Source organism: Canis lupus, unplaced genomic scaffold, assembly GCF_011100685.1.
Source record: "Canis lupus familiaris isolate Mischka breed German Shepherd unplaced genomic scaffold, alternate assembly UU_Cfam_GSD_1.0 chrUn_S626H788, whole genome shotgun sequence".
In the NCBI taxonomy this organism is placed as follows: domain Eukaryota; kingdom Metazoa; phylum Chordata; class Mammalia; order Carnivora; family Canidae; genus Canis; species Canis lupus.
Window position 1 is genome coordinate 15,951 of NW_023331568.1, and position 21,521 is coordinate 37,471.

Here is a 21,521-nt window from a genome sequence, read left to right on the forward strand (position 1 = left end):
TTTCCTATTGAAGTTTATTTTTTCAAATGTATTTGAAATTTGAAGAGTTAAAAAATGTTTTTGCTAGAACAGTGCTCCATACATGCTGATTACACCGTATTCCTTATGTACATTTTATGTACAATTCTTCCATAATCCAATTTCCTTAAACCCTGTCAGGGATAGTCTTACCTTCTCCAGTTTCCAGCCAGATGTGAACTTAAACTGTGTGTCCTCCTGCACCTAGGTGCTCAGTAGGTTAAGCATCTACCTTTGGCTCATCTCATGATCTAGGTTCCTGGGGATCGAGCCCTCATTAGGCAAAGAGTCTGCTTCTCCCTCTCCCTCTGAGCTCTCTCACAAGGAAAGAAAGAGAAGGAAAGAAAGCGTCCTCAAAGAAACCAACAAAAAAGGTGAACGTCCATTTAGAACAACTTCTGCTTAGCAGATTGAAAAGAAAAGGACTCCTTGTTATTCCTGATCTAAATTCTAACTGGTATGCTTAATAATCAGTAGTATGTGTCTTTGCTACCCTCAGCTGGTGTAGAAACACAGCTCTGTATTACAAGAAAGTCCCCATGGGGCACCTGGGTGGCTCAGTGGGTTAAACATCTCTGCCTTAGGCTCAGGTCCTGGGGTTGAGCCCCCATCGGGTTCCCTGCCCAGCGGGCAGTCTGCTTCTCCCACTCCCTCTGCCCCTCCAACCTGCTGCTCCTTGTGCTCTCTCTAACATAAATAAATAATCTTTAAATGAAAAAAAAAAAAAAAACAAATTTCCCCAGTTCCTGCCCATTAGAAATCGAAACTAACAATTTCCCTGTACCTTGAGAGAGTTTAGGTTTCATTCATAAATGCTGAGGGTTTCCAGCTGCCTAACTAGCAGAGGAAGTCACCTTTGTCTTCCTTCTTCAGCAACAGAGAAAGATTTGGAAAAATTCTGGCTTTTCTTTAAGCAAGCTGGCTGGGTTGGAAGAGTCATGCAAGGACTCAAGGACACAAGGACATGTGTCAGAGCATGAACATCCACCCTTGTCCTCACTCCACAATGCCCTTCATTAAACGTGTGTGTAGAGGACAGTGTTCTAGATCTGAGAAGTCTCTCATGCCATGAAATCAGTGGGTGGTGGGATTTCCAGAAGAGGGATGCGAAAAAGTCAGCAGACCCTGAGTTTCAAAGCTTTCCTTCTTGCTTGGGCAAAGAGCTAACTGGATGAAAGTAACTGAACACACTTAAATTAGACATCAGTGACCTTTATTAGGTGCAAAGTAGTATTCCTGACAATAGTAATATGCCACTGTTACACCTGTTCATCCATTAAAGCAACAGCCCCTCACCCAGAGCTAACCAGATCCCATAAAGTTCCCTGTAAGTGCGTTGTGATCTTCATAACAAGTGACAAGAAAGATTAGGACAGCTCATTAATAAAACAGGTTCCATAGGCATCTTGATTCCTTTTGGTTTCCTCTCAAAGAGCTCCAGCAGACGGCCACTTCAAAGGTTGGTCCTTCTTCCTTTCACCAGCTGTCCTCCCAGTCTAAAGACATCCTGGAAATAAAGCCAACCACAAGGAGTCCACGGAACACTGGGAATGTGTTCAGCATAAGAAAAAAGTAGATTTCTAGCATCTACGAATAGTTAAGTGGAAAAACTCTCACAGTGGTCCTATCAGTAAATAAACCATTTTTTAAGACTCCCAATAATTTACTTGTCAACATCTGAAATCATGTTGAACAAACTGAGAGAGCCAGACGCCAGTCAGGCCAGTCAGCCTATGCCAATTGGTGCTCCTGTTGACTACAGGTGTCCTCAACAGGCTTAGCATGCTGTTTGGTCAAGAAGACCTGTACTCCTTGTCTGGCTTTCCTTTAGCCACTCGCTGCCTCATCTAGAGTGATCTGCTCCTCAGTGAAAATCAGGTCATGATTTGGTATTGGGGTGATTTGGTATTATTGCTTTGTTCTTCATCAAACAACTGAGACTTTTGAGTCAACAAACTTTCTTGGGGCACCTGGGTTGCTCAGTCAGAGTCCAACTCATCTCAGGGTTCTGGGATGGACTCTGTGTTGGGGTCCTGGCTCAGTGGGGAATCTGCTGGAGATTCCCTCCCTCTCCTTCTGCCCATACCCCCACCTCCTGCTCACGTTCTCTCTCTCTCTCCTCTCTCTCTCTCTCTCTCTCTCTCAAATAATTGAAATAAATACTGGCGGCAGTTCATTCATTTACAACCCTGACAAACTGCCAACACAATATATGCTTTTGTTTTCTGCTGCAAGAATCAGTGTGTTGCCCGGAAGCCCCACTTCACAAAATAGGATGCCTTCATAAAAGCGTTTTAAAAACTGGGCAAAGAGAGAAGGACAAGACTTCCCACCAACGGCAAATGAGAAATGAGAGTCTTTTCTGATATGGGGTAGATTCATAGGTTCTAAAGGGAGAAGGGGCCAAGGGGGAAGTAAGATTCTTCAGCTGGGAATGACTTTCAGAAGGTGATTCCCAGTGGCCCAGTAGCGTAGTGCTGGTGTGCGGTACTCTTCACAGTACTAGAGGGGCCGAGTTATCATTACATTCAGTCTACGTGGAGGTCCTGTCACCCCCTAGGAAAACATATATTGGTGATTCCTGCAAATTGAAACATAGGATCAGCCTCTTGGTTCGGAGGCTAAAATGTCTTTGTCTACCAGGCAAATATGTTTATTTCTTTGGCTTGACTGTAATTTGTCTGGGGATCATCGGCAGCACTGAATGCCCACTAGCTACACGCAACTACTTTACAAGTGTTGTGTATTAAGTAGCAAAGCATATGAAATAATGTCTCATGTCCCCTCTTGATAAGCATCAGTGGTTTCTGCCATCAGCTCCGTGGAACCCCAGATGCTAACTGACCCACACAGAAACCTGCTTGAGAATTGCTTCTGGGACAGTTATTGGATCTGCATATATGTAAATACTCTGTTGTAGAGAAATTAAGGGAGGCCTATGGGTAATATCCCAAACCTTTAACTTTCCTTATGTGCATTCAGAAGGTGGCTTTTGTTGCTCACTTGCTCTCCTCCAGATCTGCTGTTTCCTTTCCTACCTGCCGGTCCTGGAACAGGATAGCCTACACAGCACAGGGCGGCCAAAAGACATAAAGAAGTCTGGGATGCTCAGGTGCCCCACGTGGGGGAAGCAAGTATTAGCTGAAATTCTCAGTGGATCTCAGCAAGGCTTCTGCACGGTGCTCTAAACAATGCACATTATGCTTCCAAATTAAATCAGGGATAACAGAGTTGCCGGGTGGCTCAGCTGGTTAAGCCTCTATGTTCCACTTAGTTCATGATCTCAGGTTGCTGGATTGATCCCAACATCAGGCTCCCTGCTCAGCAGGAAGTCTACTTCTTCCTCTCCCTCTTTCTCTCCCCACTGCTCATGCTCTCTCTCCCTCTCTCTTTCTTTCTCAAATAAATAAAGAATATCTTTAAAAAAATAGATATGAGTATTGTCATGCATTGAAGAAAATAGTCTTATAAATCTTTCATCTCATACAAACGTACCTGCAAGCTGGTATCTTTCGGAATTCCGTATAATCTGTGTACTAACTCCATAACTTCCCTCTCAACGATTTCTTGACTGGTGCCTTTCACATCGATGTAGTGGCAGTCAGCACTGGCGAAATGGCAGGAAATTGCCTGTGCAGGGTGAAATGATTAATATTGGGGGAGAAAAAAATCTGTTAACAGCAACAACCAAACAGAAAGTCTTCTTTTAGAACATCAGCTATTTCACTAGCATTTGATTTCTAGAATGTTCCATCGTGTCTTGGATTAGCCTCTTTGGGGTTGGAGTCTTTTCTCCCCCTAGGTACAGCTAAAGGCTGACTGAGAAATTCCAAGAGGTTTTAAGCTCCCTGGGATACTTGTTTTCAAAATGGGCTGAGAACATAATGACAAGAGTAAGAGGACTTTAAACTTTTTAACATGTGATTTATCTAGCTAGTGCATATCCCCCAGTCCTAAACAGGAATGGGTTCCAGGGTTCTTCATCCTCTTCTTAGTCACAGAAGTTAGTTACTCAGCTGAGTTTGTGGTGCTTTGTTATTTTAATGTCTAAAGATCAGGGAAATCAACATTAAAAATACCTTGCAAAGGAAAATAATATACACACCCACCCCTTTCAAATCAAAAGGACATTTGAAGTCCAAGATCATTCACATAAGGTACACATCTTGTTTCCTTCTTAAGGGAAAGGAGGTTACTTGGTTCTCCCCATTCTTTTTTTTTTTTTTTTTTTTTTTTTTAAGATTTACTTATTTATTCATTCAGAGAGAGCGAAGAGAGAGGCAGAGACACAGGCAGAGGGAGAAGCAGGCTCCCTGCAGGAAGCCCAATATGGGACTCGATCCTGGGTCTCCAGGACCACACCCCAGGCTGCTCGCCACGCTAAACCGCTGGGCCACCGGGGCTGCCCGGTTGTTCCCATTCTTGAAAAGGTTATCAGCAGATAAACTTAAAACTCACTTTCCTAGTCGCATGTTAGTTCTCTTCTCTTGAGATGACCTCACCTCTCAGAAGGGCTGTCTGCTTTGCTTACAACATGAGATTTGTAGACAGTGGAGTCACAAATTCCATTTCCTTTTTTTTTTAATTTTTATTATATATATATATATTTTAAATTTGTTCACGAGAGACACAGAGGGGAGCAGAGACACAGGCAATGGAGAAGCAGACTCCATGCAAGCAGCGCGATGTAGGACTGGATCCCCGGACTGGGATCACCCCCCTGAGCCAAGGCAGACGCTCAACCGCTGAGCCACACAGGGACCCCCATTTCCCATGGAAGCCCCCAAACCACACCAAGAAAAAGTGACATCCAAGGGGATAAGTACATTACCATATATGCATTTTTAAGTCTTTTTGTAGGGGTTCATCTTTTCCCAAATAAAGTAGTTCAAAAACTATTGAAAAATTACAAAGTTAGGATATTATCAATCACATTACTTGGTTTCTTATCATTTACCTTTTAGTTTCATACAGTAATCACTTTATACTATATTTTCAGGTTTTGACATGAGATCTTTCAGTATGTTGTTATCCTACTCAGTTTATAACCCTGATCATATAGGAAGTAATATAATTCTCTAACTCATACAGACTTTAAGACTATTTGTCTTAGCTTGCTGTTTTGATACAGATGCATATACATAAAATTCCATTTTTTATATCAAGTTGAATTTTGACACCAAGGACACATGATAAATGGCCAAATTCATGAATTTCATGAACATTCATATTATTTATGTCATTGTGGCTGTACCCCTGCTTGTACAGTTCTGAGGATCATGTTGGTGGGGAGTCTGATCTAGTCTTTATTTAAAATTTTGGCATTGTGTTCATCAAGGTATTTTTTGCATTGATTTTGATTTTCTAAATACTGCCTTAAACTATCATTTAACTTGATTGTTGAGGTGTTTGGCACCATCCCCCGACCCCTGCTAAATTTTCCCTGGAGGAGAGGGCTTTCTTGCCTCACCCTCATCCTGGCCCTGTTGACCTGGTGGAAATATGAATGAATGGAAGATGAAACATGGTAGCTAACCCTGCACCTAGGGAAACAATGGGTGTTGGTGTGACAAACTGGCACGCTTCACTCAACCCCAAAAACCCCCTATATATCGTAATAAGAGCCATGTAATGTGGAATAATGTCAGTCCACAGTACTGTCAGAGCTGCTGAATTTTTGAGAAGAGAGAAATCTGGGAATATGGGAAATTTTGTCAAATTTTAATGCAAGCAATGAAATCAATAGGTTTTTAATATATTCATAGCTAAGGGGCAAAAACCATGGCTCGCTGCTAAATCTTATTTCTGGGCAGCCAATTCAATAACAAAGCTATTATAAACTGCCGTCATAAATGGTTCCTATATCCATTTCCCATTTTAAGATTTTAGTACATCATCCATTCTTTCTGTCTCCAAAAGCACAGGCTGTGGGCTACCAAGCAACTCTATGAATGTTCCTAATTCACGATCAGTAGGATTGGGAACCGGAGGTCACATGGCCTCCTACTGATAACTTAGCAAAAAAGAATGTGGTATCAAATATATTTCCTGGTAAATAAACCAGAGCAAGAGCAGTTTAGTTAAACATCACAAATCTCATAAAGTTTCACATATCTTGACATTTTTGCTTCTAACCTATTCGTCTTTGGAAAGCACGGTGATGTAATGCATACCTTGCGGTATCCTTGAGTTCTGTTCCAGCCAGATCCGTGGATGAGCAAAGGATGAAAGAAAACGGTGTCTCCTTTCTCCATCACGAGGTGCACGCGGGGGCTGTTTTCATCATAGTCCTGGATCCCATAGAACATTAAGTTCACGCCCCCCTAGAACACATAAGAGAACCCAACTCTGTATTTGAGGAACCCAATGACTAAAAAGTAGATTTCCTAAGTTCTTCCAAGAGAAAGATAAATAGATTCTTAACAGGTACTGCAAATATACAAAAGCTTCTCAGATGTGTGGCTGTGAAAGTCACATTGTGATATTAAAATCATGGATTTAGGGAGGCAAAGGAAGATGCTGAAATTTCTTCTCACCCTTCATAACTGTATTATATTGAGGATCTAGATCAACGTTGCATGTTGCAGTTAACATGGGAGATCACCTTTCAAGCCTGAATGTATAATCATTCTTTCCCAGGATGATATTCTCCTCACCTAGAACTTTGCCTGAACCATTCTTCTATAACTCAGGAGTACCTCTAAGAAGCTAATTGTTCTCCCAAACCAGCAGAGAGAAAATCTCAATTTTTCTCAGCTCAGAAAGCACTGATGTCACATGCAGAGTAAGGAAAGAAAAACAGTAAATTAAAACATTCTGTTTTTTATAACTATTTCCCAAGTCAGTTATTTCATTAAGTAATAGTTATGTTGGAAGGACGGCATCACATTTCCCTTCCTGAGACTGTGCCACATTCTTCTGGGGAAAGGACTGCTTTCCTGCTGGACTCAGTTGTGGTTTTCATCCAGTGCACTTCTCTCCTGGCCAGGGTTGATACGTGACCTAAGCTAAGTCAATCTAACCGCCCACTGTGGTCACTTTGAATCTGAGCAGAAGATGGAAGGCACTGGTCATGATCACAGTTCAGTTGACCCCACCAGGTGCCCCACCCCGAGTGTTCCCACTGAACATAACCCCCACTCTCCTGCTCATCAGAGCTAGCCAGCCTTTCCATGGACTCAGCAGGTGCCTGCCACCCTCCAAAACACTTCGTTTGGCTTAAGTCAGCCACAGCCCACTTCTGTTGCCTGCACCAAACTTTCCCCAAAACTCAACTGAATTTGTGAATCTCACAGTTTCAGTTATATCAGAATCCAGACCCCAGTATTTTCCTTGGCACTAATCCTCAGTGCAAGAATCTAATTGAGACAGAAGTCCTGAAAGCCATATTCTTTACTTCCTACAGACCACATTCATTCTTCCTGCGTTAACAACCCGTGCTCTTCTCTTTCTGACCATCATTATGGGATTTCAAGACCATATTGTCTGATACCTAAAACACTTATCATCTCCTCTCTGGTTTCTCTGCCTCTGGAGCCCTACCTCCAGTATATCCTGCTCTAAGCCTCTAGATTATCATTATTGAAGGATCAATTTGATCTCACCATTCATGGGCTCAAAAGCCTTCTATACTCTTCCATCCTCAACTAGCTCAATTCCATACACCATGTAACAGTCATGCAATGGAATACTACTCATGCTTCCCCAGAGTCTTCATTGGTCTCTCTAGCAGTAAAGAGATGATTCCTCTCTCTTCTTTATGCCAAGAGCCATCAATCAGTGGGTAAGAAGTAGTTGGCACTTTACACATGCATGTGGTGTTGCAAGTGTTGACATCTTACCTGTGCAATTGGGCTTGATAATTTCATATCCTATATAGTACCTACCAAAGTGCCCCACACTGGTCAGCTTTCCAACACTTCTTGATGGAAAAATGGTTATTTTACCTGACATCCTTGAATCTTCCCTGACCCTAATTGTAAATCCTATAATGATGTTTTGTAAGGAAGGAAATGCCATCTGATTGTTAAAGCTCTTTAGGGAGAGTGATGTGAAATCAAAACAAACAATATTCTGGTTAAGATTTCTCCTCTAGGGGTGCCTGGGTGGCTCAGTCAGTTGGGCGTCCAAGTCTTGATGCCAACCCAGGTCATGATCTCAGGGTGCGAAGTTCAAGCCACATATCTGACTCGTGCTCAGCAGAGTCTGCTTGTCCCTCTCCCTTCCCCTTTGTCTCTCTCCTCCCCTCCTCTCCCATTGCTTGTGCTCTTTCTCTCTCTCTCAAATAAATAAATAAAATCTTAAAAGAAAACAACGACAAAAACAAACAAAAAACAGATTCTTCCTCTGAGCTAGAACATGAGACCCCTAACTCTGGGAAAGGAACAATGGGTAGTGGAAGGGGAGGCAGGCAGGGCGATGGGGTGACTGGGTGACAGGCATCGAGGGGGGCACTTGACAGGATGAGCACTGGGTATTATACTATAGGTTGAAAAATCGAACCCTATAAAAAAATACAAAAAAAAGCTAACCTAAAAAAAAACAAAAAACAAAAAACAACAACAAAAAAATGATGCCTCCTCTACGCAGACATACCTCCCATTGGGGATAATTGTGTGGCTTCAGATAGCCTTTGTGTGTGCCTGGGAACACACACAGACAGCCATTGTTCCTGTCGATGTGCTCCATGGCTGTCCAAGCACAGACAATTTTATTGCTGGGCCTGAAGGGGAAGTAGTGCAGATCCTGGTGCAAGGGATGGCGGGATGTCTTCTTGCCTGAAACAGAACCTGCTGTTAATACACACTTGCATCTCAGATTTCATCTCTTTTGCCTGCAAAACCACAGCAATGACTATTCCCACAAAACCCAAAGAAGTGAAACAACATTATTGAGAATCAGTCCAGAGAGATAAGCATCAAATTTGAATATCAAATCCACAGGACAACTCCAGATCCTCTATTTTTTTTCTGGGTTTCTGGGAGCCGAGGACTTACTGACACACAACATTCACTAGCAATTCATACACATGTCATGAACTCTATTGCATTTTATTCCTTTGTAATTGTGGTTTGGGCATAGAATCTAGTATTCAAGAAAAAAAAAGTTTGAGTAATTGAAGAGAGCAACCAAATTTGAGGTTCCCTGTTAGCCTTCTAAGTGGCTGATGCAAAAAATATCAGCTAACTAAATTAATAAAAGGCCTCTAAGGGCTCCTGGGTGGCTCAGTGGGTTAAGCATTTGCCTTCTTCTCAGCTCAGGATCTCAGGGCCCTCGGATCAAGCCCTGCATAGGGTTCTGCTTAGCAGGGAATCTGCTTCTCTCCCTTCCTCTATGATGTCTCTCCCTCTCAAAAAAATTAATAAAATCTTTAAAAATAAGAAAAAATAACCATAGAGTTGACATCTGAAATCCTCTTCACGATGAAACTCTACTTCACAATTCTTATGATACATACTGTTTTAAGACTTAAAGGTATATACACATTTTATACACATTTGGGTTTTTTTTTAAGATTTTATTTATTTATTCATGAGAGACACAGAGAGTGAGAGAGAGGCAGATACACAGGCAGAGGGAGAAGCAGGCTTCATGCAGGGAGCCTGATGTGGGACTTGATTTCGGGTCTCCAGGATCACACCCTGGGCTGCAGGCGGAGCCAAACCGCTGAGTCACCCGGGCTGCCCTTATTTTATGTTTTTAAAGATCTTACTTATTCATGAGAGTCACAGACACAGGCAGAGGGAGAAGCAGGCTCCCTGTGAGGAGCCTGATGCAAAACTCGATCCCAGGACCCCAGGATCACGACCTGAGCCAAAGGCAGACCCTCAACCACTGAGCCACCCAGGCATCCCCACATTTGTTTTTCAAAGTTCAGCAATTATGCACAAAGCTATAGTTTGAATCCTTGAAACTTTTTCTTACTTTTCCCTTCTGTTTTTTTGTTTAGTTTTGTTTTGGGTTTTTGTGTTTTTTTGTTTTTTGTTTTTTGTTTTTGGCTTCTACTTTAAGAAATAAAAGCACTTTACCAGAATCTGGAGGTTTGTTTATAAGCATTGCATGCATGGCCATAATATTGGGTCCAGTGAAGCACACCACATATTTCAGAATCTAAGAGTAAAGAGTTGCATGAGAAATCAAATAAACAACCACGTAGTACAATGTACACTTATTTGTACGAGAGTCAAAATGCACATAGTTATACAAAACACTTGGTAGAAGTGCCTGGGTGAGTCTGTTGCTTAAGCATCCATCTCCTGATTTCAGCTCAGATCATGTTCTCAGGGTCATAGGATACAGGTCTGCCTTGGGGTCCTAGCTCAGTAATGGGTCTACTTCAGGTTTTCTCCTTCTGCCTCTCCCTCTCTATCAAACAATTATTTAAAGAAAAAAAAAAAGTTGGTATTTCCCAACGTTGCAAACAAAGAATGAAAAAGTCAGCACTGGAAATCTGTAACACTCTGAATTAAAAAGTGGTTTTTTTTTTTTAAGATTTTATTTATTCATGAGAGATACAGAGAAAGAGAGAGATGCAGAGACACAGGCAGAGGGAGAAGCAGGCTCCATGCCAAGAGCCCGACTTGGGACTCGATTCCAGGTCTCCAGGATCACACCCTGGGCCAAAGGCAGCGCTAAACTGCTGGGCCACCGGGGCTGCCCTTAAACAGGCTTTTAAAGCCAGTTGGAAACCAAACCCCATTTTCTATGAGAATGCGAAGAGTTTCTCTCAGCTTTCAACTGGGAAGGGCAGGAATACCCTCCTTTCACCTGACACTGTCCATAGATGCCCAGGGAGAAGGCACCTTCCTCTTCCCCTCACGGAGACTCTTCATAAGAAGGGACCACGAGGGGCACCTGGCTGGCTCAATCACTAGAACATGAACCTGTTGATCTCGGGGTCGTGACTGCAAGCTACTCCTAGAGTGTAGAAGTCACTTTTTAAAAAGGTGGTAGGGGGACACCATTGCAGCTCAGTCAGTTAAGCATCTGCCTTCAGTTCAGGTCATGATCCCCATGTCCAGCTCCCTGCTCAGAGAGGTGTCAGCTTCTCCCTCTCCCTCTGCCCCTCCCTGCCACTCATGATCTCTCTTGATCTCACTCACTTTCTCTCTCAAATAAGTAGAATCATTAAAGAGAATAATAAATGAAAGGACCATGAGAGGCCCCAATAACGTGCAGCTGCCATGCAGAGCCCAGGGGACAAGAGAACAGCAACAGGGGGACACTTCACAGTCAGGCCACCTCCCTTTCCACAGCTCTTCACTGAGGGCTACAAACCAGACAGTGATAGAAAAGGACACGCAGCAGGGAGTGAGATGAACAGGTCCCTCCTCCCATGGCATCTATATTCTGTTGGAAGGATGTTAAATAATGACATGGGCACTGGTGCTTGACAGCAAGGTGCAGTTACAGAGTATGAGGAAGCAGAGGCGGGGTGGGGAGGCTGAATTTGGCCAAAGGTCTGGCAGCGGGTGTGCTCCCTCCTACATCTAACCCACTAGGGAGGAAAGCACTCAGCTTTGCATGCCTACCACCTGCCAGGCGCTTTATGTGTCAGCCACTTAAGTCTCACAACAATCCCTGAAAAATAATGCCCCCAGGAATTAAAGATCCTTTAAATGATCATTATCCTGCAGATAATAAAGTGCCCAAGGTGGCAGAGCAATTTCAACGAAAAGGACGGTATTCCATCTCCAGTTCTGTCTGACTTCAAAAAATGAAGCCTCTTCTACTGCTTTCTCACTACTTGATCTCCCGTATAAGCCATATTGGCAATTTGAGCATGAAACACTCGAAATGGTCCCAAATCCTAGGAGTCGGGGCTCATATTTGTTTTTTTTTTTTATAAAGGGTGTCATCTTTTATATTTTCTTGTGATATTTTCTTTGAAGAATATATTCCTCAAATATATTTCTTCATATACTTTCCTTTCCTGTTTCCTGGTTTTAAGTAATCTCTATCGCTTGAGCCCACGACTCTGAGATCAAGACTCACATGCTCCATCGGGAGCCTGCCCAGCATCTCCTACCAGTATTTTCTAAACTTCAGTGACTCAAGAGACATTTTACCATTTCTAGCATATGTTGCTAACTGTCCAATATTAGTCAATAATTTTCCTAAATTAACTCATGTCTTATCCTGATTAATAATATTCCTGAAGTCATAGGTTTGATGCACCAGCTACTTTTTCCAATACATATTGAAATAAATACCCAACTACTATATCGTACCCACCTCCTAAAAGTCATTGCATGAACCAGTAGGTGCATGGTGCACACTTGAGAACAGTGGGAACCCTGGAGGCCTCCGGGTACCCAGGGCCTCAGGCAACACAAGTTGCCTCTAACTTCAAGCTTTTCCTCCTTGATTGATGCTCACAAGTTCCATTTCCATTGCAAGACTTGAGGTTGGGAAGAATAGATGATTCAGGGACCTTGTCCCCCTTTGTCCCCAACCCAAGGGGCTGGACATGATAGGTGGCCTGCCTGTACAGTCTTCTCTCATGAGGAAAATATTCTTTCTTTTTTTTTAACATTTGTTTAAAGATCTTTTTAAATTTTAAGTAATATCCACACACAACCGGGACTCTTGGGTGGCTCAGGGTTGAGCCTCTGCCTTTGGCTCAGGGTGTGATCACAGTCCAGGTAACAAGTCCGGCATCGGGCTCTGTGTGAGGAGTCTGCTTCTCCCTCTGCCTATGTCTCTGCCTCTCTCTCTGTGTCTCTCATGAATAAATAAATAAAATCTTTAAAAAATAATAAAAATAAAACTAAAAGCATTTGAAATAAATGGTTCATAAACTGTGGTACATTGATACAATGGGATGCTATGCAGAAGTTTGCAAGTATGATATAGATACACGTGATAATATGTAAGTCATATGGGAAGATGTCTGAGGTCTATTATAAGTGGACAAAACACAGTGACAACCAGTTTGTTCCCGTGTTACACAAAAGGTGGGAACCCTGGAGGCCTCATCGTGATTCATCTAACACAAGTTACCTCTAACTTCAAGCTTTTCCTCCTTGATCGATGCTCACAAGTTCCATTTCTATTGCAAGACTTGAGGTTGGGAAGAATAGATGATTCAGGGGCCATGTCCCCCTTTGTCCCCAACCCAAGGGGCTGGACATGATAGGTGGCCTGCCTGTACAGTCTTTTCTCATGAGGACAATTTTCTTCCTTTTTTTAATTATTTATTTAAGTATTTTTTTTTCTAAATTTTAAATAATCTCCACATGCAACTGGGACACCGGGGTGGCTCAGCGATTGAGCATCTGCCTTTGGCTCAGGGCATGATCCCAGTCCAGAGATCAAGTCCTGCGCAGGCTCCATGTGAAGAGCCTGCCTCTGCCTCTGTCTCTGCCTCTCTCTCTGCGTCTCTTATGAATATCTCATGAATATCCTGAGTATCTCACTTGGTTAAATGTCCACCTCTGGGTTGGGGCTCAGGTTATGATCTTGGTCTAAGGATCCAGCACTGTGTCGTCCTCTGCACTCAGCAGGGAGTCTGCCTGAGGATTCTCCCTCTACCTCTCCCTGTGCCCCGTCCCCTTCTCATGCCTAAAATAAATACATAAATCTTAAAAGAAAAAAGTGCATACCTCTTAAAAACTAAAAAATCCCCCATGCTCTACCAACTAAAGCAGCCAGGTTCCCATTAAGTCAAATTATCTAATAGCACTTGGGGTTATAATTTCCAAAATGTTCTATATGCAAAGTGCCCCTTAAAAAAAGTGTGCCATGTGTCAAGGGACACATGAGTGGCTCAGTGTTGAGTGTCTGTCTTTGACTCAGGTCATGGTCCTGGGGTCCTGGAATCAAGTCTTACATCAGGCTTCCCACAGGTAGCTTATTCTCAATCTGCCTATGTCTCTGCCTGTCTCTGTGTCTCATGAAAAAATAAAATCTTTAAAAAACAATAAACAATCTAAAACCATTCTAAATAAATTATCCATAAACTGTCATATATTTATGCAGAAATTTGCAAGTATGATATAGATACATAAGTGATAATATGTAAGTGATATGGAAAGATGTCTGAGATCTATTATAAGTGGACAAGACTCGGTGACAACCAGTTTGTTCCCGTGATACACAAAACGTGGGGGGTTACGTATGCATTTTCATGGCCATGAAAGAATTCTAGTTGAATACACCTAAAAGCTTGGCAGTGAGTGGGGCTGAACGTTGGGAGACTTCACTTTACATGTTCTATATTATGTGGATAACTTTATAAACATGATTTATGCTTAAAGAATGAGAATTTTTTAGACAAGTTTAACTCTAAAGACCTACTTAAACCTCTACTACCAGATTCACAGAAACAAAAGCAACAATAAATGGATGTATAGTGAGTGGGATCTGCAATGTGACTCCTGTTGATATGCCCATATTCAGTGTGAGAGAGGCTCCCCCTCTCCACTGCAGAATTCCCGCCCTTCTCCACCAGGTTAATTACCAAGCGCCAGAGCAGGGTATCTCCACCTGGCCAGTATTGACATTTGGGGCCGGATAATTCATTAATTGGGGGGAGGGGCTGTTCTGTGCATTATAGGCTCCCTGGGCTCCATTAGCGGCATGCCCAGGCTCTACAGACCAAACCTTGTGGCAACCTGACAGGGCTCCAGGCACCACCAGATGTGCTCTTCCAACTGAGAACCACTGCTCTACAGCCACCAGAGAGGGGCTCAGATAAAGGAAAAGCAGCAATTCCTGGGGCAGGCATGTCGGTGGGCTGTTAACCTAAAAACAAAGAAAACACAGGAAGGTTCTCCAACCTCAGGGAGAGTGCAGTATCTGAAGAGTTCCTTGTCTTCTTGGAAGCCTTGGATCTTTGAAATCATCCTTTCACTTGGAATATATTCTGATTTTGCAATGGACACATCTCTCATTATTATCATTTGTTTTGGTTTCACCTCCCCTCTGCAGATCCTTTCAAACTGGTCCCTAGGAAATGAAATTGGCAGATGATGTCATTACTGCAGGCTCTAGGCACCTGCCTGGCCTGTTCTGTGGAAAGATCCACAAAGATTGAGCAGATGGTGTCTCTGCACCAAGTTGACCTCTAGGCTTAGGACATCATTATCCTGAGTATACCTAAAGGAAAGAAAACTTTCAAATAAGTCCAACTGAAAAATCACAACCCAACACTATGTATCAAGAACCTGAGAAATGTTTCTACTACTCTTCCATCCGGCATTTCTATTTTTTATTTACTCTAAGAAAATATCTGAACCTTTTTATTTAATGTCTAATGGTTTCTTTTAAGTTTGTTCATTTTTTTAAAAGTAATCCCTATATCCATATCCCATATGGAGTTCGAACTCATAACCCCAAGATCAAGAGTCATGTGCTCTTCTGACTGAGCAAGCCAGGAACCCCTAAACTCAACATGTATTTAGAAAAGGTCTAAATCCAAAACATTAACTACTGTCACCAAAAAATAGAAGAATAATTAATTACTTATGTCCACTCAATGGGATAGATAGGACTCGGGCTTTAAAAGTGAAGAGCATGTGCCCTGGGGTGGCTTAGTCGGTTAGGTGCAAACTGGTAATTTCACATCAGGTCATGATCTCATGGGTCCTGAGATTGAGCCCATGGCTTACTATGGCCTCAGTGGGGAATCTGCTTGGGATTCTCTCCCTCTGTTCCTCTCACTCGCTACCACTCATGCTTTCTCTCTCTTAATTAATCGTTTTAAAAAATGAAGGACTTAATAGCATGGATAGTGCTTATAATAGTAAAATATACTTAGATTTGCATGAAACCAAGATACTATCTGAAAAAAATGAAGAGAAATTTTTTAAAAACACTTTTTTTAAGTGATTGCCTTATGTAATGGAATTATGAATGATTTTTTAAAATTCCTTTTATTTCTCTGATTTTGTAATTTGATTTGTAAGGAATATGTATGGTTTTTTTAGGTGGGAATCAAATCCAGTAGATTTTATATTTTAATTTTATTTTAAATATAACAGATTTTATGTTTTATATTAAATCATACATTCTCAGAAGAAATCAAAGTTGAAAAATCCCAAGTCAGTGTATAGCATATGCACAACTCAGAGCATCCCATCCAATAATTTACATCAGAATTGTGGCTCTATGATAATATTCCATGGATATCATGTCTTCTCCTACAAAGGTAATTTAAGATAAACCAAAGATACTACCTAATAGAGCAGTATGACCACACACTAAGGGCTAACTTCAATGAGGTGTAACATGCCTGAATGTGAAATAACCGGGTTAGGGGATCCCTGAGTGGCTCAGTGCTTAGCACCTGCCTTCCGCCAAGGGCATGATCCTGGAGTTCCAGGATTCAGTCCCGAATCAGGCTCCCTGCATGGAGCCTGCTTCTCCCTCTGCCTGTGTCTCTGCCTCTCTGTGTCTCTGTCTCTCTCATGAATAAAAAAATAAATAATCTTTAAAAAATTTAATCAGATTATGCATTTCAGATATTTTTTGCCTTTTTGAATGTTAAAATACATATAAAAATTAGGTCTTCAACATTTTCCCTAGGTTTAATTAGAACAAGTCCTGGCAACAGAGGATTTCTATAATGAATTATATTTTTAAAAATATGTATGTATGTATGTATGTATGTATTTATTTATTTATTTATTTATGTATTCGAGAGAGAGACACACACACACACAGGCAGAAGAAGCAGGCTCCATGCAGGGAGCCAGACGCGGGACTCAATCCCAGGTCTCCAGGATCAGGCCCTGGGCTGAAGGCAGGTGCTAAACCGCTGAGCCACCCGGGCTGCCCCATGAATTATATTTTTAATTTTATTTATTCTCTTTAGAGAGGGAGGAAGGGAGTACAGGCAGGGCAGGGTGAGGACCTGAGGGAAAGGGGCAAGCAGACTCCCTGCTGAGTACAGAGCCCTCCATGGGGCTCCATCCCACCATCCTGAGACCATGACCTGAGCAGAAATCAAGAGTCAGACACTTAACCCACTGAGCCACCCAGGCACCGCACCCCATGTGTAATAAATTCACCAGGCAACATGATATGTTGTATTTTATATCTTAATTCCCACTAGAAAAAGCTGTATATATATCGTATGGTATTTAACGACCATTAGATCTACTTACTGGAATTGTGGAGGATGGAAGCTGTTTGGAGACACAGCCCCCGAAGTGGGGGTAAGCTACCTACTATATGAATTAAGGCAAATAAAATTAAATTTCAGAGTCAGCATTTTCTGGAACCCACAGTTGGCCCTGGATTAGCCCTCATCCGGGAAGACACACAGAGCTGATGACAGGTATGCGCCCTTGCTTCCATCATTTCAATTCACAAAGTCCTGAGGAGGGGCTGGAAGCCCCAAGACCTTTATCAGCATTCCTGCTGCCCAGAGCAGGTGGCCTGGACCCCTGGGCTCAGTAACTGGTCCAAGGTCACCCAGCAGAGAATGGCTGAGCCCACACTTGAGCCATCACTGTTTCCTTCATAGATTTCCCTAGTTTATTCTATGTGACTATCCTTCCACTAAACTGAACAAATAAACATTGTAAGGTTCATGTCTGAAGGTGAGGAGAGGAGCACCTGGGTGGCTCAGTGGGTTAAGCATCTCTGCCTTAGGCTCAGGTCCTGATTTAAGAGTCCTGGGGTTGAGCCCCCCGCCTCAGGTTCCCTGCCCAGCAGGGAGTCTGCTTCTCCCTCCCCTCTGCCCCTCCAAATCGCTGCTGCCTGTGCTTTCTCTCCGTAACGTAAATAAATACTCTTAAAATGAAATAAAACAAATTTCCCCAGTTTGTGCCCATTAGAAATCAAAACTAACAATTTCTCTGTACCTTGAGAGAGTTTAGGTTTCATTCATAAATGCTGAGGGTTTTCAGCTGCCTAACTCAATAAAAACTAGCAGTGGGAGTCACCTTTGTCTTCCTTCTTCAGCAAGAGAGAAAGGGATTTGGAAAGATCCTGTGTTTTTTTAAGGAGGCTGGCTGGGTTGGAGAAGTCATGCAAGGACTCCTGTGTCAGAGCATGAGCATCCACCTTTGTCCTCACTCCACAATACCGTTCATTAAACGTATGTGTAGAGGATAGTGTCTAGATCTGAGAAGTCTCTCATGCCATGAAATCAGTGGGTGGTGGGATTTCCAGAAGAGGGATGCAAAAAAGTCAGCAGACCCTGAGTTTCAAAGCATTCCTTCTTGCTTGGGCAAAGAGCTAACTGAATGAAAGTAACTGAACACACTTAAATTAGACATCAGTGACCTTTATTAGGTGCAAAGTAGTATTCCTGACAATAGTAATAGGCCACTGTTACACCTGTTCATCCATTAAAGCAACAGCCCCTCACCCAGAGCTAACCAGATCCCATAAAGTTCCCTGTAAGTGCGTTGTGATCTTCATAACAAGTGACAGGAAAGATTAGGACAGCTCATTAATAAAACATGTTCCACAGGCATCTTGATTCCTTTTGGTTTTTGTCTCAAAGAGCTCCAGGAGGCAGCTACTTCAAAGGTTGATCCTTCTTCCTTTCACCAGCCGGGCTCGATATCTAGACACCTCCTGGAAATAAAGCCAAATACAGTGAGTCCGTGGAACACTGGGAATGTGCTCAGCATAAGACAAGGTAGATTTCTAGCATCTACCAATAGTTAAATAGAAAAATTCTCCACAATGATCCAATCAGTAAATAAACCATATTCTAAGACTCCCAATAATTTACTTGTCAGTACGATCTAATTTAGATTTTACGATCTAAAATCATGTTGAACAGGGGTGCCAAGGTGCCCAGTGTTTAGCATCTGCCTTTGTCTCAGGTAATGATCCTGGGTATGGGATGAAGTCCCTCATCAGGTACCCCAAAGGGACCGTGCATCTCTCTCTATGTCTCCACCTCTCTGTGTCTCTCATGAATAAATAAATAAAATCTTTAAAATAAAATAAAGCAAAATAAAATAAATCGCATTGAACAAACTGAGAGAGCCAGACGCCAGTCAGCCTGTGCCAATTGGTGCTCCTCTTGACTACAGGTGTCCACAACAGGCTTAGCATGCTGTTTGGTCAAGAAGACCTGTACTCCTTGTCTGGCTTTCCTTTAGCCACTCGCTGCCTCATCTAGAGTGATCTGCTCCTCAGTGGAAATCAGGTCATGATTTGGTATTGGGTTGATTTGGTATTATTGCTTTATTCTTAATCAAACAACAGACTTTGATTCAACAAGCTTTCTGGTTTCTTGTTTATTTTTGACAGGCAGCAAGGTCTGGTGGAATGCTTAATTTCAGAATTCAACCTGACTCTGAAATGTAGCTCTGTCACCTGCCATCACTTCTGGTAGCCTCTTGGACTTTTCATTTTTTCCTTAGAGCGGGGAGGGAGGGGCACCTGGGTTGCTCAGTCAGTTAAGAGCCCAACTCATCTCAGGGTGGTGGGATGGACTCCGTGTTGGGGTCCTGGCTCAGTGGGGAATCTGCTGGAGATTCCCTCCCTCTCCTTCTGCCCGTACCCCCACCTCCTGCTCACGTTCTCTCTCTCCTCTCTCTCTCTCTCTCTCAAATAATTGAAATAAATACTGGAGGCAGTTCATTCATTTACAACCCTGACAATCTGCCAACCAATATATGCTTTTTTTTTCTGCTGCAAGAATCAGTGTGTTGCCCGGAAGCCCCACTTGACAAATAGGATGCCTTCATAAAAGCGTTTTAAAACTGGGTAGGGGATCCCTGGGTGGCGCAGCAGTTTAGCGCCTGCCTTTGGCCCAGGGCGCGATCCTGGAGACCCAGGATCGAGTCCCACATCGGGCTTCCGGTGCATGGAGCCTGCTTCTCCCTCTGCTGTTGTCTCTGCCTCTCTCTCTCTCTCATGAATAAATACATAAATAAATCTTTTAAAAAAATAAAATAAAATAAAAATAAAAACTGGGCAAAGAGAGAAGGACAAGACTTCCCACCATTGGCAAATGTGAAATGAGAGCCTCTTCTGATATGGGATAGATTCATAGGTTCTAAAGGGAGAAGGGGCCAAGGGGAAGTAAGATTCTTCAGCTGGGAATGACTTCAGAAGGTGATTCCAGTGGCCCAGTAGGCGTAGTGCTGGTGTGACGGTACTTCTTCACAGTACTAGAGGGGCCGAGTTATCATACATTCAGTCTACGTGGAGGTCCTGTCACCCCCTAGGAAAACATATATTGGTGATTCCGCAAATTGAAACATAGGATCAGCCTCTTGGTTCGGAGGCTAAAATGTCTTTGTTACCAGGCAAATATGTCTATTCTTGGCCTTGACTGTAATTTGTCTGGGGATCATCAGCAGCACTGAATGCCCACTAGCTACACGCACTACTTTAAAGTGTTGTGTATTAAGTAGCAAAGCATATGAAATAATGTCTCATGTCCCCTCTTGATAAGCATCAGTGGTTTCTGCCATCAGCTCCGTGGAACCCCAGATGCTAACTGACCCACCCAGAAACCTGCTTGAGAATTGCTTCTGGGACAGTTATTGGATCTGCATATATGTAAATACTCTGTTGTAGAGAAATTAAGGGAGGCCTATGGGTAACACCCCAAACCTTTAACTTTCCTTATGTGCATTCAGAAGGTGGCTTTTGTTGCTCACTTGCTCTCCTCCAGATCTGCTGTTTCCTTTCCTACCTGCCTGTCCTGGAACAGGATAGCCTACACAGCACAGGGCGGCCAAAAGACATAAAGAAGTCTGGGATGCTCAGGTGCCCCACGTGGGGGAAGCAAGTATTAGCTGAAATTCTCAGTGGATCTCAGCAAGGCTTCTGCACGGTGCTCTAAACAATGCACATTATGCTTCCAAATTAAACCAGGTAGCTAGAGTGCCTGGGTGACTCAATTAAGGGTCTACCCTTTTTTCTCAAGGTCCTGGAATTATGCTCATCAGGCTCCCTGCTCAGAGTAGACTCTGCTTCACCCTCCCCTCAGTCCTTACCCCCCACATTCATATTCTCTCTCTCCCTCAAGTGAATAAATAATATCCTTTAAAAGTAAACCAGATATGAGAATTATCAAGTATCTGAAGGAGAAGAAAAAGTTTAACCTGTCATCTCACCCAAACATACCTTCAGGCTGGTGTCTTTCGGAATTCCATATAATTTATGTCCAATCCCTACAATATCCCTCTCAGTGACATCTTGACTGGTGCCTTTCACATCGATGTAGTGGCAGTCAGCACTGGCGAAATGGCAGGAAATTGCCTGTGCAGGGTGAAATGATAATTTGGGGGAGAAAAATATCTGTTAACAGCAACAACCAAACAGAAAGACTTCTTTTAGAACATCAGCTAGTTCACTAGCATTTGATTTCCAGAATGTTCCATCGTGTCTTGGATTAGTCTCTTTGGGGTTCAATATCTTATCTCCCCCCAGGTACAGCTAAAGGCTGACTGAGAAATTCCAAGAGGTTTTAAACTCCCTGGGATACTTGTTTTCAAAATGGGCAGAGAACATAATGACAAGAGTAAGAGGACTTTAATTTTTAACATGTGATTTATCTAGCGAGTGCATGTCCGATCCTA

General features: G+C 42.7%; 1 long non-coding RNA gene and 1 pseudogene across 1 annotated transcript; both read right to left on the minus strand.

Annotated features, from left to right (window-relative positions):
• Positions 1–1,209: 1,209 nt before the first annotated feature.
• On the minus strand, positions 1,210–15,695 carry LOC119879324 (annotated as a pseudogene).
• Positions 15,696–18,232: 2,537 nt separating this feature from the next.
• On the minus strand, positions 18,233–21,212 carry LOC119879325. The gene is made up of 2 exons (XR_005387465.1): positions 21,067–21,212; positions 18,233–18,549 (listed from the first exon to the last, which is right to left on the minus strand). It is a non-coding gene; the product is annotated as an uncharacterized LOC119879325 (long non-coding RNA).
• Between the last annotated feature and the right edge of the window lie 309 nt (positions 21,213–21,521).